The sequence below is a fragment of the Ornithorhynchus anatinus genome, unplaced genomic scaffold, assembly GCF_004115215.2.
Source record: "Ornithorhynchus anatinus isolate Pmale09 unplaced genomic scaffold, mOrnAna1.pri.v4 scaffold_658_arrow_ctg1, whole genome shotgun sequence".
In the NCBI taxonomy this organism is placed as follows: Eukaryota; Metazoa; Chordata; class Mammalia; order Monotremata; family Ornithorhynchidae; genus Ornithorhynchus; species Ornithorhynchus anatinus.
In genome coordinates, this window is record NW_024396905.1 from 116,488 (window position 1) to 120,613 (window position 4,126).

The window sequence follows — 4,126 nt, forward strand, 5'->3', positions numbered from 1 at the left end:
ACACATTCACTCATTTAGCAGGCTAGAAGAAAAATGACTCATGCAAGAACTAGGCCCTTGTTGTGCTGAAGACTGCGGGGCAAGGATCAGTGCATATAGCTTCTGTTACAGTACTGCTGTTGTGCATGGAACTGAACATTTGAAATTTCACGGAGTTCACAGGGTACGAGAGCCAGGACCAGGCGGAGGAGGATGACCAGGACCAGGCAGAGGAGGAGGGCCAGCACCACGTGGAGGAGGAAGATCGGGTCCAGGTGGAGCAGGCGGAGGGTCCAGTACCAGGCAGAGGAGGAGGGCCAGGCCCCGGAGGAAGAGAAGGAAGGCAAGGACCGGGTCAAGGTGGAGATCCAGGACCAGGCAGAGGGGGAGGGTCTGGACCAGGTGATGGAGGAAGGCAAGGTCTTCCTGGCCGAGGAGGAGGGCCAGGAACAGGCAGAGGAGCAAGTGAAGGAAGAAAGCCAAGACCAGCCGGAGGGAAGATGGCTAGGAAAAAGCAGAGGAGGAGTTCTAGGGCCAGGCAGGAGTGGAAGGTCAGTAACAGCTGGAGGCGGAAGGGTGGGACCAGGCAAAAGAAGGTGCGCAGGATGATGTGGAGGACAAGGGCCAGGACCAATCAGATGTGAAGGGTCTAGACCAGGGGGAGGGAAAGAACCAGGAGTAGGTGGAGGAGAAAGGCCATGGAGCTGGCCCCGGACAAGTTGTAGGAGGATGGGCAGGAGCAGGTAAAGGAAGACGACAAGGAGCAGGAGGAGGATGAAGGTCAGGACCATGCCAAGGAGGAGGGCCAAGACCAAGCACAAGTGGAGGGCAACGCCCGGCAGAGGAAGTGGGCTAGGCCCAGGTGGAGGAGGAATATCGGGACCAGGCGGTGGAGGGGGGGCCAGGACGTCGGAACAGGAGAAAATCCAGGACCAGGTGAAGGAGGTACAGCAGAAACCATGTTGCCTCCCGGCTTTGAGGAAGCGCATTTAGTCCTCTAAAGCCATGACTGTGATCCTCCTGGCAGAGGCCTCTGCATTGGCAGAGATCGGGTCGGAGACATTTCAGAGTCACCATAATCTCGGTTAATGTAAGGTAGCTTTGCTTCACAGGACAGAGGGCCAAATCCCTGCACAAAACGAGAAGAGAACAGACGACACACATTGTCCAACATTGTCTTCTAACAAAGCTATGAACTGTAAATGGTCACTCCCAAAATTTGAATTGGGGAATAAATATCTTGTGTAGAGGAGTGGGAGTTGAATCCACCTCCGGGAAAAGCCACCATGCCCCCTCCCTGATTTAAGGAAGAAAATTCAATACTTATATCCCTCGCCGCTAGACACTTGACACCGTCATCTATATGAGCAGATCGGGATAAAGTATCAGGCATGCCATCCAACTCACCTTCAGACACGGGCACCGGGCTGACTCTGCTCCAGGATCGGGGCCACCTCTGTCCATGGCAAACTCCTGCCTTCCAAGAAACCACTCGCCTTCCCTGCTGGAAGGAAACACATCCATTCCTTGAACACCCTGAGGATGACCATCTGGCAGTAGCCTCTGGGTCAGGAACCCTGAGTTATAGACCAGTAGGTGCCCACTCACTCCACAATAAGCCTCAGTTAAAGGAGAGTAACCAGGTTTTAGATGAGAGACTGCCCAGATCTCTAACATACCTTGGGTTGTGGAAACCAGAAAAATTTAGGATAAAACCTATTTTCACAAAACTTGAGATTTTTCAGGTAAATTTAGGAAGTCAAACTAACCTGACGACTTGGAGGACATCCCGGTCTCTGGCCAGGGGAAGCAGCATCGCCTCGTGGCTAGAGCACGGGCCTGGGAGTCAGAATGATGTGGTCCTAATCCCAGATCTGCCATTTGTCTGGTGTGTGACCTTGGGCAAATCACTTCGCTTCTCTGGGCCTCAGTTACCTCATCTGTGAAATGGGGATTAAGACCCTGAGCCCTATTTGAGACACGGACTGTGTCCAACCTGATTAGCTTGTATCTACACCAGAGTTTAGAACAGGGCCTGGCACATAGTAATAGCTTAACAAATACCATCATTATCATTATTATGTGACTGTACGCATTTGGCCATGGCCTCCCGGAGGGGAGGACACGTATCAATGCCTAGGACAACCATCAGATCTGCGAAACGCTCTCTCGTCCTCTTCAAAGCCCTAACTTCCTCCAAGAGACCTTCCCAGACTAAGCCCCCCTGTTCCTCAGCTCCCCCTCCCTTCCTCGTCGCCTCGACTTGCTCCCTTTGCCCCTCCCCACCTCTCCCCGCCCCGCAGCACATATGTATAGATGGTTATATGTAAAGATCTATAACTGTATTTATTTATATTGATACCTCCTTACTTGTTTTCATGTGCATAGATCTCTAATTGCATTTATTTGTACGGATTCCTCTTTACTTCTTTGGATGTCTGCCCCCGCCCCCGCCCCGCCCCACCCAGACTGTAAACCTGGTGTGGGCAGAGATTTTCTCTCTTTATTGCTGGACTGTACTTTCCAATCGCATAGTACAGTGCTCTGCACACAGAAAGCGCTCAAGAAATACAGTGGACCGAATGAATGAATGAATGAATGAATGAATGAATGAACGAACGAACAAATTTCCCATTCATCTTGGGAAACACAGTGTCACCGGAACTCGGGGAAAGGTGTGACCAGTTCTCAGCCGTTCATCCCACTGTGGAAAAGTCACTCTGATGCCACCCCATTTTGAGGAAGTCTGTGAAGCCTGTAAAGGGTTGTCTGAAGGCACTGGCCAGTGACATCTCTGGGGGAAGATTTTCAACCGTAGCCTAAGGGAGGTTCAGCTTCTTTGAAAACCACGACACCAGAGCCAACTCAGTTATGGGAGATAAGAATCCCTTGGATTCAGGAAAGAGGGTGCTCCAATCTCTAGAAGTCCTTCCTTGGGGAAAAAAAGGAAACAACACAAAGGGGAATCTGCTTGAAGGGAGCAGATTCAGGCCTTTAAAGTCCCAGTGGTGATCCTCCGGGAAGTGGACACTGAGTGGGAGACACCCAGATGGAGACACTGTGGAGCCCAAAACCTCCACAGTAATCTCCGTTAACATGGTGTAACTTGACTTTGGGAACCAGAGGCCCAAATCCCTGCCATTCGCCTTACCGCAGGAAGGAACAAAAGAACAGGAATTGGGCAAAACTCTCTTTTAACCAAGCTCTAAATTGTGAATGGACATTTGAAATTTGAACTTACCTGATTTCATGATGTGCATTTGGGCCCTTGAAGACAATGCACCCTTCATGTGACCGTGGTCTCTCTATGAGGAAGAAGAAGGATAAAGTCTTTTAGGAATCACCACAGCCCACCCTTAGTCTTGGCTCACGTGGACTACCTTGGCTGCATTCAGAGGTCTGTCCAAGGTTTTGCCCAACATCCCACCAAGGAGAGCAACTAGGATGACACCCACTTTTCAAGAAAGAACCTCTTTTCATTCAAGCCTCTATTAAATGCAGTTGGTAGTGACGCCTGTGGTTGGAAGACCGAGCTAATAGGTGGAGGATCAACATTAGTCCGAAACAGCATCTACCCCACAGAAAACAACACCAGAACCGGAGTATTTCTTGAGCAACAAATTTGTTGGATTGAGGAAAAGTGGTGCCTAATCTGTGCTGAATAACTCTGCCCAAAAAACCCACCTTGCCACCTCCCTGATTTGAGGAGGATTATGCACTACTTACATCCCTGCCTGTACACATGTGGCACCATCTTCTAGATGAGGAGATCGGGATAGAGAATCGTGGCTCCCACAAAACTCATCTTCAGTCACGGGTGCCAGGCTGAAGGATCTGCTGAAGGATCTGCTGAAGGATCAAGGCTGCTGGGGTCCCTGGCAATCATGCACCATCCAAGAACCCAAAGTCCTTCCCTGCTGCATGGCATAGTGGATGGAGCATGGCCTTGAGAGACAGAAGGTCATGGGTTCTAATTCCAGCCCTGCTACTGGTCTGCCATGTGGCCTTGGGTAAGTCACTTCACTTCTCTGGGCTTCATTTCCCTCATCTGTAAAATGGACATTAAGTCTGTGAGCCCGACGTGGGACAGGGATTGTTCAACCCCATATGCTCGTATCCACCCCAGCGCTTTGTACACTGCTTGGCA

General features: G+C 50.7%; 1 long non-coding RNA gene across 1 annotated transcript; it reads right to left on the minus strand.

The window, feature by feature from the left end:
- Positions 1 to 206: 206 nt before the first annotated feature.
- On the minus strand, positions 207 to 3,802 carry LOC120638206. Its single transcript, XR_005659735.1, has 4 exons — positions 3,706 to 3,802; positions 3,221 to 3,284; positions 1,387 to 1,483; positions 207 to 1,108 (listed from the first exon to the last, which is right to left on the minus strand). It is a non-coding gene; the product is annotated as an uncharacterized LOC120638206 (long non-coding RNA).
- Positions 3,803 to 4,126: the final 324 nt, after the last annotated feature.